This window comes from Crinia signifera, chromosome 2 (assembly GCF_055691185.1).
Source record: "Crinia signifera chromosome 2, ASM5569118v1, whole genome shotgun sequence".
NCBI classification, from domain to species: Eukaryota; Metazoa; Chordata; class Amphibia; order Anura; family Myobatrachidae; genus Crinia; species Crinia signifera.
The window spans coordinates 13,578,348-13,590,564 of record NC_139218.1 but is presented as its reverse complement, the minus strand read 5'-3'; the positions used below and the strand labels follow the sequence as shown (position 1 = coordinate 13,590,564).

The window sequence follows — 12,217 nt, the reverse complement described above, 5'->3', positions numbered from 1 at the left end:
CCTGTGCCTGGATGAGGGGGAGCTGCTAGCACTGCCTGTGCCTGGATGAGGGGGAGCTGCTAGCACTGCCTGGATGGAAGAGGAGCTGCTAGCACTGCCTGTGCCTGGATGAGGGGGAGCTGCTAGCACTGCCTGTGCCTGGATGAGGGGGAGCTGCTAGCACTGCCTGGATGGAAGAGGAGCTGCTAGCACTGCCTGTGCCTGGATGAGGGGGAGCTGCTAGCACTGCCTGTGCCTGGATGAGGGGGAGCTGCTAGCACTGCCTGGATGGAAGAGGAGCTGCTAGCACTGCCTGTGCCTGGATGAGGGGGAGCTGCTAGCACTGCCTGTGCCTGGATGAGGGGGAGCTGCTAGCACTGCCGGACGGAGGTCAGGATTCTCTGCAGCTTCTATGTACTGATTGAAGCAAGCCGAGGTGTAGAGTACAGGGGACGGGGCACAGGGTGGTCGGCTGTTTACAACTGACAGAGCGCCTATTCAGTCCGGCGCCTACCTGCTTTGCAGAAGCTGCTGAGCCGGTAGCGCCGGCTCTGCACACCCCCTTCCACATCATATGCTCTCTATTTAACACATTTCACCTATAACACAAGTTGCAATACAGGGCATCTTCATACAATTCTAACCATCTTTCTCATATACAAATGTTCACAAATTAAGGGGGCGCAGCCCCTTACGCCGGTGTGAAGAGCGCCCGTAGGGCGCGATGAATCACCTAGTCTGATAATAAAATCCCTTATCTGACACTAAAATTCATTATCTGGCACTTTAATCCCTTATATGATATAATCCCTTATCTGACACTATGGGCCGGATACTGTATAATAAGAGATGATTTTGGTCCGAATTTGTGAAATGTCCAATTTTTACACACAAAAAAAAAACAGACTATTTTCAAAGTCTGCCCATGTAATATTGTCCGAGTTCCATCAAACTGGGAAGATTTCAACCCCGTTAAAAGTCGCATCCAGATAATTTGCCCATGGTAAAATATAGCGCAATGTAATGGGAGCCAAGTTTGTAACTCGGACACAAAACAGGTTGATAAAGTATGGGCCTTATTCTAGTTCACTCTTTCTGACAAAATCCTTCTTAGATGGACAAAACCATGTGAACTGCAGGTGGGGCAGATGTAACATGTGCAGAGAGAATTAGATTTGGGTGGAGTTTTACTTCAAAGTGAGATCTATATTGCAGTGTAAAAATAAAGCAGCCAGTATTTCCCCTGCACAGAAACAAAATAACTCTCCCAAATCTAATTCTCTCTGCACATTTTAAATCCCCCCCACCTGCAGTGCACATGGTTTTGTCCATCTAAGAAGGATTTTGTCAGAAAGAGTGAACTAAAATAACCCCCATAGTGTATTGATTTGTATGTAATTGCTGCATAAAATACGTTCTGATACAGTGTTTTCAGCCAAACAGTGCAATATAATTTGTTATGTACATACGTCACATACAGTACAGTGATAAGTGGCTGGTTTCTATTTGCGTCTGGAACTGTATAACAAGTAACGTAACAAAACTGTATCAGAACAGATAACATCACAATTACATACAGTATATAGGCATGCTATTTATAAGTTTAATCAGCAGAAGCTGCTTGTGCGTCTAGTTAGCGTCATGGTGGCATAACATGCAATTATCAGGAGAAGTTGAACCATTACATGTACATTGCATGAGCTATTGTAATACATCAAAGCATGTTTTGCATTTTCAAGGTTAGAAGTGTAAAAGTCGCACGCCGTTACACTGGGCGAGTTTCCTATCAAAGTCAGACATTCTAGCATCCGATGTTGGAGCGACTTTATGGAGCTGCAAAACCAACTCTCATGGGGGTAAATTTACTAAGATGGGAGTTGTATTGAACATGGGATGTTGCAAATAGCAACCAATCAGATTCTACTTCTGTTTATTTGACACCTTAAGATCATAGATAGAATCAGATTGGTTGCTATGGGCAATGTCACATCTTCAACAGAACTCCCATCTTAGGACTGTACATTTTCCCCCATTGAATCTGGCCTGATAATTCCTTATCTGACATTATTATACATTAAAGAAACTATAATCCCTTGTATGACATCATAATCTCTTATGGGTATGAGTAATGGGTCAACATGCATTGTGTCAACTACTGAAGGTCAACAGGGCTAAGGTCGATATCTGAAATAGGTTGACATGGCTACGGTTGACAGGGATGAAGGTCGACAAGGGGATGGTCCACAGTCAAAATATCGACATGAGTTTTTTCACATTTTTCTGTCCCATATGTTGACATAGTCGACATGGATATTGTCAAAGTGTACCGCGTCCCTGCACTTCGGGCACGGTGCCGCGCTGTGCTCGCCATGCTTCGGGCACATTATTTTATTCTCCCATCATGCCTTAGTGGATAGTAGGGCATGAAATACCGCCTGTCGGCACATGTCGGCTAAAAAAAGTGAAAAACTCATGTAAACCTTTGACTGTCGATATAATGCTTGTGTTGACCTTCCAACCCTGTCAACTTTAGCTATGTCAACCTATTTCAGATGTCGACCTAAACCCTGATGACCATATCCCATCCCTTATCTGGCACTATAATCAGGGACTTTGTAAAAACCAGACCCGGACAAGATCCCGGACCGCCAGACCGGACATCAAAATCTTCAGGCCGGAGCTTGTAGTGTCCGATCCGGAGGGTGTCTAGTCCGGGGGGATGCCTGTGACAGCTTTCAGCAAGGACACGGGGAAGGGGAGATTACAGCCTCCCCGTGTGGTCCGGACCGTTCCGGTTTTTGCTACATGCCCGGACCATGCAGGAAGGCTTTATTCTCCCCCTCCTCTCCCTGGTGACAGCTGTCACAGGCAGCCCCCCGGACAGGACACCCCCTGACCGGACACTACCAGCTCCGGACTGCAGATTTTGATGTCCGGCCCGGCGGTCCAGGGTCTTGTCTGTGTCCGGTTATTACCCATACCCATATAATCACATACAGTATACAGGGTCATATAATCACCTCTGCCATGAGTTTCAAATATAGGATTTTATTATCAGATGAGATATTTTAGTATCAGATAAAGGATTACAGTATCCCCTATATGATATGATATATGATGCTGTAATCCCCTATCTCATACTCCTTCTATGATGCTGTAATCCCCTATCTCATACTATAATCCTTCCCTTGATACTACAATATGTTATCTGATAATAAGATCCCTTATCTGACAGTTGTGGCAGAAACGTTTCATATGACCACTCACTAAATCAATGTCATTTCAGGCATTTCTTCCTTCCTGTGCGTTATTATGTCACCAGCGGCAGTTCTCACAGACGTCCCCGGTTTCTGTTCTTTATTCATGATATTTATTATAGTAGAGTAGAATGTGATGATGTTCGGGGCCGTGTGATGCTGGAGTGCAGCGGCGTCCGCACAGCGCGGTACATTTATGCATGGGGCACACACCTGCTGGTAGTAATGGGCTCCTGCCTGGCAATTGTATTCAGTAGATGCCACTTATCCAGCGGTGTAACAGAAACAGCATTAACACAGCAGAGTCTGTGCAAACCCTGAATCATATATATATATATATATGCTTGTTATGGATGCATGCTGAGCGTCCCTCTCACACATTGCACTCATATATATATATATATACTGTATGTCAGAAGACCAACACCGGCATCGCAATGAGCACAATCCCATCAGGAGCTGGGTGAATACACTTATCCTCTCTTAACACTTAATCCTCAGCGGCAGTGACCCGTGATGTATCGGATCCGATCAGGGCTGGCACACACCTATAGAGCAGTATTCAATGCCGCCGGCGAGAGGGTTTGTCCGGCAAGAATGGCTTTCCCTCACCGAAAATAAGCCACGCCCCCCCGGGATACCCCCTCACTCTATTCAATGTTTGGGCCAAATCCTCGCCGAGTGTGATGGCAAGGATCCCCTTAAACAGCGAGGTTTGCGGCAAGTGCGGCGAGTCTGCTGCATTTTGTGATGAGCCTTGTCATTTAATGGCCGCGCTCGCCGTTTCCGCCTCAGGGAACAGGAGAGGTGGAAACAGTGAGTGAACTTCGCCACAGGGGAAGTGTTGAATACACTGACGGCGAGTTATCAGCACTTCTTGCCGTCGATAACTCGACGTCAGAGCATTGAATTCACCTCATAGTCTGCAGAGCGGGGAAGCACCAGGCAGGAGAGGCGCCCTCCCCGCTCTGTATCCTCTGCTGGCGGCTGCTGTGCCTATCATGTCAGTATAACAGGCAGCAGCGTCAGCAGCGCTATGCGCCTCCGAGAGCCCCCCAATCCTCCCCCTGTAGAGGCTCTCTCAGCCAATCAGGGACCGCCGATTGATTTGTACAGGAGTTTTGAAATCTCCTGCGCGCCTACCGCTACCGCCGCCTACTCCCTGCCGGGCTCTTTCTCCGACTGCCAGCGGCAGTGGAGGATTAATAGGGAGTCTTGGAGGTGCATTCCCTTGAAACCCCCCTGGCAGCTCCCTGGGAGCCCTTTCTACACATGATAAATCCCGGGAGCTGCTGGGGGAGTTCAAAGGAAATTGGTTCTGACTTGTCCTTCAGACCTTCTGACTATCGACCTGATGCAAGTGTCAAACTAATGACCCTGTTGCAGTGGCGTAAGTTTCTCCCAGTTGCCCGGCGGCAAGATGAATATTGGTGCCCCCACACACACACACAACGTTATTCAAAATATATATTGTCTGTTTTGAAATATATATTATATACTGTATGTATACCTTACAAAGAAATAAGGATTAAAAAGGGTTGAGTTTACCTGAAGGGTAAAAAAGGGGCAGACTAGATGGGCCAAATGGTTCTTATCTGCCGTCAAATTCTATGTTTCTATGTTTCTATGTTTCTATACAGAAAGACAGGGAGAACACACACATATATTTCAGAACTCAGCCACAGAAGCGATTTTTGATGGCTTTCAATTAATGGATTTAAACTGGCAGTGGTGGAGAGGTGCCCCCTTGAGAGCAGGAGCCCGGCGGCAGATGACTCCATTGCCTCCCAGAGTTCTGCCTCTGCCCTGTTGACCTAACCCCATGTAGACCTTCAGGTTTGTCGACCTTGATGCATGTTGACCTTCGGTGGTCAACCCAATGCATGTCGACCTTCCTCCTGTCGACCTAGTGACCATATCCCAATTTACTAATATGGAGGCACAGGAGGCCGATAGGCAATGTTCTACGCATCAGTATTGGAAAGTAGACAGCCAATAGGTCCACACCAGAAGGTTGATTTTTGACAAAAGTACGATGTGCGCAGTATCGGCATTGACAAAAAAAGTTGACGCACCAATAGCCATCACATGAAAAAGTTGACATGAGCTTTTCCCAATAAAAAAAAAAAAAAAATTGGACTCCAACTGGGAACATGAAGTGTATTGAGCACCGCTGTACCGGAGTGAGGCACCATGCCGGAGGCTTGGTGAGAGAAGCAAGTCATGCGACGGTATGGGCTAATTGGTGGGTCCGCGTCCTCAGGTGTACACATTGACGCAAAAAAACCATGAAAAACTTATACGACCTTTTCACATGGTTCTGTATGTAATCACATGAGATAGAGGAATCTGGAATCACACCTTAATCATTACAGATGTGGCATCGATACTATGGATGTCAGCATTGGTGTTGTCAACCTTAGGACTGCATCCAGTACAAGCTCATTCTTTAACATGTCATTACTGTAGGGGATTTGTGTTGTAGGACTATATATCTGTGATGGGAAGAACTGATTGGCCTCTATAAAACAATTTCCTGTCCCCACTTATTTCAAGAATAGAAATTACTTATCGCTGCGGTCTATCAATACAGTAAAGTATAGGCGGTATACTGGCGCAGAATAGTTTACTTACCTCTTGTCGGACAAGTGCCAGAGGATATTGCACGTTGCCATAATTTATATGAGTATGCCCACTTTTTACTAGGAAGTGTGGCTTAAGGCTGCGGTGGAGGAGGGGTGGCAGGTAGCATTGCCACCCCTTGTCCAGTGTCTGCCTTCTCCCAGTCCCACCCCCACTGCAAAATACTACGATTAGCAGCAGGGGCGGTGCTATGATGGCACCATTTGCAATGAATCGCCTCATCCCATAGCCGCCTGCATCACTGGGAAGTCTACTGGATTCTCTGAGAGAGTTATGGGAACCATGATGGGCTTGCACCTTGTACCAATGTGGAGAATCGCGTTTCACCACCCATCATTAAAAATGTCACCGCACTCCCATGATTCATTTCAAACATAAATAAGGCTAAACCTAGCAATATTTTATGATAAAAAACTGTAACGGGCAAAATAATAAAAGATGGTGCTTTGGGTAGTAAGGTGCTAGCAAGTTGGACTGTGGAATGAAGTTTACCCATTTGCACCTCCCCCATCCCCGTGTATGACTGGACGCACTTTTATCTCGCGGTTGTGAAGTTTGTAGCGTCTGTTTATGTTTAGTGGAATGCACAGAGGTACATATGTACTAAGCCTGGAGAAGTGATATGGTGACCGGTGATAATGCTTCAGCCAGCTGGCCCCCAACTGCCATTTTAAACCCAGACTGTAATGGCAGTTAGGGGCTGATTGGCTGCTGCGTTACCACCTTCCACTTTATCAAGTCTCCAGGCTTAATACATTTACCCAAGAATTGTGCTGGGATGCGGCATCTGTGCGATCTGGGTCTGATCATTAAACCAGGATAACCACAAACAACTGGGCTTCTTCCGCGTGCAAATAGAACCTTCTCAGGGTTCTATGAGTCCACCTTGGACTTCAAAGGGTGCCAGTGCATTGCTCAACGAGAAAACTCAATGGACAGAAAAACCAAAGAAATTAAAGATCTACAAATCAGACCCAGGATCAGGGTGACCTCGCTTTATCTCTCCTCGTCGTAATAGGTAAATAAGCAGCTAAATATCAGCTTAAGTCAGGGAAAGTTGCTTTTATTCTCTCATGTACGGCGCTACGGAACCCTTATGGCGCCTTAGAAATAAATGATAGTGATATTTATATTAATATGAGGGGGACATTAGGGGGTCCATGACATGACGTTGGACAGGTGCACAGGCACAGTAAGTGCAACATTCTGTATGTGGCCTTACCATAGGGGGTCTGTGCTGGCTGTACCTGCATCTGACCAGGTAGAACAATCTGCCCATATATATGAGACACAGTATCCCTGCTGTATCTATTGTCAGCCAATTATTCCCATTATATACCGTTATACAGTTCTGACACCTCTGCTTACTGTTATTATAATATACATATTGTTTTCCTGTATGCAATATACTAGGCAGTTAGTATTCAGCACAATATCCACCTTCCCTGCAGAGCTTGCACTCTACCCACTCTCTCAACACAGATGCAATGTGCTGGGTACCTGGATGACAGAGGCTGGTCCATCTTCTTCAGTGCGAGACACAGGCGATAACGTGGGGAGATAGCTGGCAGCTGTGCAGACTGATCAGTCCTCTAGTGGTCCCTTCCACAAGCAGGTAGCCGGGGATTCTTCCCAAGTCACTGGCCACAGCATCCCCTATTCCAGACCTAGCAATGCAGCTGAGACAGGCTGTGCGGAAAAGAGACCTCGTCTTAAGGTATCCTGAGATTTCTGGTCATGGGTAAGTGATCAGCACGAGTCCGATCACTGCACCACCTTAACAGACAGGCAAAGACTAGGAAAAGCAAATGAGTGTAACTGTTTCTTTTCCTCCTCAGCTGGTTTCATGTCTGAGACAGGGATGGAGGCTGCAAGAACAATGCATATCCTTGCATTTAAATCTGAATGGCGGGGAGGTATTTAGAGGAAATTAGGATGAGCCGGGCTGTGATTGGCTGGGGGGGAGCGTGCAGTGACAGGGAGGAATGGGAAGAGTGGATATCAGGCACCTCAAGAGAAAAGTCAGAGATTTCTGTGAGAGGCAGCCGATTGGAGCATTGATCAAAGTCTGTCTGAATGAGAGGCATTCATCATAGTGCCTGCATCCCTAACTCACCCTCCAAGCAAATGCATTCGCACCAGCTGCTTCTGTTCCCACAGCGTCTCCTGCCTCACTGTAAGCAGCGGAATGCTGCATCTGTGCAGGATGGAGGCAGTGAAGGAATGCCACAGTATGTATGAGCATACAAAGCGGAAAGAGAGTCACATACATCTCAAGCCTGGGTGCATGGAGAACAATCGAAGGAGGGGAGAATCAGGGTATCAGGGGTCTGTGTGCAATGAGGGGAGAATCAGGGTATCAGGGGTCTATGAGCAATGAGGGGAGAATCAGGGTATCAGGTGTCTGTGTGCAATGAGGGGAGAATCAGGGTATCAGGGGTCTGTTTGCAATGAGGGGAGAATCAGGGTATCAGGAGTGTGTGTGCAATGAGGGGAGAATCAGGGTATCAGGGGTCTGTGTGCAATGAGGGGAGATTCAAAATATCAGGGGTCTGTGTGCAATGAGGGGAGAATCAGGGGTCTGTGTGTAGTGAGAGGAGAATCAGGGTATCAGGGGACTGTGTGCAATGAGGGGGGAATCAGGGTATCAGGGGTCTGTGTGCAATGAGGGGGGAATCAGGGTATCAGGGGACTGTGTGCAATGAGGGGGGAATCAGGGTATCAGGGGTCTGTGTGCAATGAGGGGAGAATCAGGGGTCTGTGTGTAGTGAGAGGAGAATTAGGGTATCAGGGGTCTGTGTACAATGAGGAGAGAATCAGAGTATCAGGGGTCTGTGTGCAATGAGAGGAGAATCAGGGTATCAGGGGTCTGTGTGCAATGAGAGGTGAATTAGGGTATATGGGGTCTGTGTGCAATGTGAGGAGAATCAGGGTATCAGGGGTCTGTGTGCAATGAGGGGAGAATCAGGGTATCAGGGGTCTGTGTGCAATGAGAGGAGAATTAGGGTATCAGGGGTCTGTGTGCAATGAGAGGATAATGAAGGTATCAGGGGTCTGTGTGCAATATGGGGAGTATCAGGGGTCTGTGTGAAGTAAGGAGAGAATCAGGGTATCAGGGGTCTGTGTGCAATGAGGGGAGAATCAGAGGTCTGTGTGCAATTAGCGGAGAATCAGGGTATCAGGGGTCTGTGTGCAATGAGTAGAGAATCAGGGTATCAGGAGTCTGTGTGCATTGAGGGGAGAATCAGGGTATCAGGGGTCTGTGTGCAATGTGGGGAGAATCAGGGCATCAGGGGTCTGTGTGCAATGAGGGGAGAATCAGTGTATCAGGGTTCTGTGTGCAATGAGGGGAGAATCAGGGTATCAGGGGTTTGCGTGCAATGAGGGGAGAATCAGAAGATCAGGGGTCTGCGTGCAATGAGGGGAGAATCAGAGTATCAGGGGTCTGTGTGCAATGTGGGGAGAATCAGGGTATCAGGGGTCTGTGTGAAGTAAGGAGAGAATCAGGGTATCAGGGGTCTGTGTGCAATGAGGGGAGAAGAAGAGTATCAGGGGTCTGTGTGCAATGAGCGGAGAATCAGGGTATCAGGGGTCTGTGTGCATTGAGGGGAGAATCAGGGTATCAGGGGTCTGTGTGCAATGTGGGGAGAATCAGGGTATCAGGGGTCTGTGTGCAATGAGGGGAGAATCAGTGTATCAGGGTTCTGTGTGCAATGAGGGGAGAATCAGGGTATCAGGGGTTTGCGTGCAATGAGGGGAGAATCAGAAGATCAGGGGTCTGCGTGCAATGAGGGGAGAATCAGAGTATCAGGGGTCTGTGTGCAATGTGGGGAGAATCAGGGTATCAGGGGTCTGTGTAAAGTAAGGAGAGAATCAGGGTATCAGGGGTCTGTGTGCAATGAGCGGAGAATCAGGGTATCAGGGGTCTGTGTGCATTGAGGGGAGAATCAGGGTATCAGGGGTCTGTGTGCAATGTGGGGAGAATCAGGGTATCAGGGGTCTGTGTGCAATGAGGGGAGAATCAGGGTATCAGGGGTCTGTGTGCAATGAGGGGAGAATCAGGGTATCAGGGGTTTGTGTGCAATGAGGGGAGAATCAGAGTATCAGGGGTCTGCGTGCAATGAGGGGAGAATCAGAGTATCAGGGGTCTGTGTGCAATGTGGGGAGAATCAGGGTATCAGGGGTCTGTGTGCAATGAGGGGAGAATCAGGTTATCAGGGGTCTGTGTGAAGTAAGGAAAGAATCAGGGTATCAGGGGTCTGTGTGCAAAGTGGGGAGAATCAGGGTATCAGGGGTCTTTGTGCAATGAGGGGAGAATCAGGGTATCGGGTCTGTGCGCAATGTGAGGAGAATCAGGGTATCAGGGGTCTGTGTGCAATGTGAGGAGAATCAGGGTATCAGGGGTCTGTGTGCAATGAGGGGAGAATCAGGGTATCAGGGGTCTGTGTACAATGAGGGGAGAATCAGGGTATCAGGGGTCTGTGTGCAATGAGGGGAGAATCAGGGTATCAGGGGTCTGTGTGCAATGAGGGGGGAATCAAGGTATAAGGGGTCTGTGTGCAATGTGGGGATAATCAGGGTATCAGGGGTCTGTGTGCAATGTGGGGAGAATCGGGGTATCAGGGGTCTGTGTGCAATGAGGGGCAAATCAGAGTATCAGGGGTCTGTGTGCAATGTGGGGAGAATCAGGGTATCAGGGGTCTGTGTGCAATGAGGGGTGAATCAGGGTATCAGGGGTCTGTGTGCAATGAGGGGAGAATCAGGGTATCGGGTCTGTGTGCAATGAGAGGAGAATCAGGGTATCAGGGGTCTGTGCGCAATGAGGGGGGAATCAGGGTATCAGGGGACTGTGCGCAATGAGGGGGGAATCAGGGTATCAGGGGTCTGTGTGCAATGAGGGGGGAATCAGGGTATCAGGGGACTATGTGCAATGAGGGGGGAATCAGGGTATCAGGGGTCTGTGTGCAATGAGGGGAGAATCAGGGGTCTGTGTGTAGTGAGAGGAGAATCAGGGTATCTGGGGTCTGTGTGCAATGTAGGAAGAATCAGGGAATCAGGGGTCTGTGTGCAATGTGGGGAGAATCAGGGTATAAGGGGTCTGTGTACAATGAGGGGAGAATCAGGGTATCAGGGGTCTGTGTGCAATGAGGGGAGAATCAGGGTATCAGGGGTCTGTGTGCAATGAGGGGGGAATCAAGGTATCAGGGGTCTGTGTGCAATGTGGGGAGAATCAGGGTATCAGGGGTCTGTGTGCAATGTGGGGAGAATCGGGGTATCAGGGGTCTGTGTGCAATGAGGGGCAAATCAGAGTATCAGGGGTCTGTGTGCAATGTGGGGAGAATCAGGGTATCAGGGGTCTGTGTGCAATGAGGGGTGAATCAGGGTATCAGGGGTCTGTGTGCAATGAGGGGAGAATCAGGGTATCGGGTCTGTGTGCAATGAGAGGAGAATCAGGGTTTTAGGGGTCTGTGCGCAATGTGGGGAGAATCAGGGTATCAGTGGTCTGTGCGCAATGAGGGGAGAATCAGGGTATCAGGGGTCTGTGTGCAATGAGGGGAGAATCAGGGAATCAGGGGTCTGTGTGCAATGTGGGGAGAATCAGGGTATAAGGGGTCTGTGTACAATGAGGGGAGAATCAGGGTATCGGGGGTCTGTGTGCAATGAGGGGAGAATCAAGGTATCAGGGGTCTGTGTTCAATTAGAGGAGAATCAAGGGTCTGTGTGTAGTGAGGAGAGAATCAGGGTATTTTAGGTCTGTGTGTAGTGAGAGGAGAATCAGTACCAGGGGTCTGTTTGCAATGAGAGGAGAATCAGGGTATTAGAGGTCTGTGTGTACTGAGAGGAGAATCAGAGTATCAGGGGTCTGTGTGCAATGAGAGGAGAATCAGGGTATTAGAGGTCTGTGTGTAGTGAGAGGAGAATCAGAGTATTAGAGGTCTGTGTGTACTGAGAGGAGAATCAGAGTATCAGGGGTCTGTGTGCAATGAGAGGAGAATCAGGGTATCAGGGGTCTGTGTGCAATGTGGGGAGAATCAGGGTATCAGGGGTCTGTGTGCAATGAGGGGAGAATCAGGGTATCAGGGGTCTGTGTGCAATGAGGGGAGAATCAGGGTATTAGAGGTTTGTGTGTACTGAGAGGAGAATCAGAGTATCAGGGGTCTGTGTGCAATGAGAGGAGAATCAGGGTATTAGAGGTCTGTGTGTAGTGAGAGGAGAATCAGGGTATCAGGGGTCTGTGTGTACTGAGAGGAGAATCAGGGTATCAGGGGTCTGTGTGCAATGAGGGGGGAATCAGGGTATCAGGGGTCTGTGTACAATGAGGGGAGAATCAGGGTATC

At 48.4% G+C, this 12,217-nt stretch overlaps 1 protein-coding gene across 1 annotated transcript in view; it reads right to left on the bottom strand.

Annotated features, from left to right (window-relative positions):
• Positions 1 to 8,026, bottom strand: part of LOC146059391 (galactosylgalactosylxylosylprotein 3-beta-glucuronosyltransferase 1-like) — a 96,381-nt gene extending 88,355 nt beyond the window's left edge. Inside the window, exon 1 of the mRNA XM_083171576.1 lies at positions 7,380 to 8,026. The gene's annotated coding sequence lies outside the window, so the exon portion shown is untranslated. The remainder of the gene's footprint in view (positions 1 to 7,379) is intronic.
• Positions 8,027 to 12,217: the final 4,191 nt, after the last annotated feature.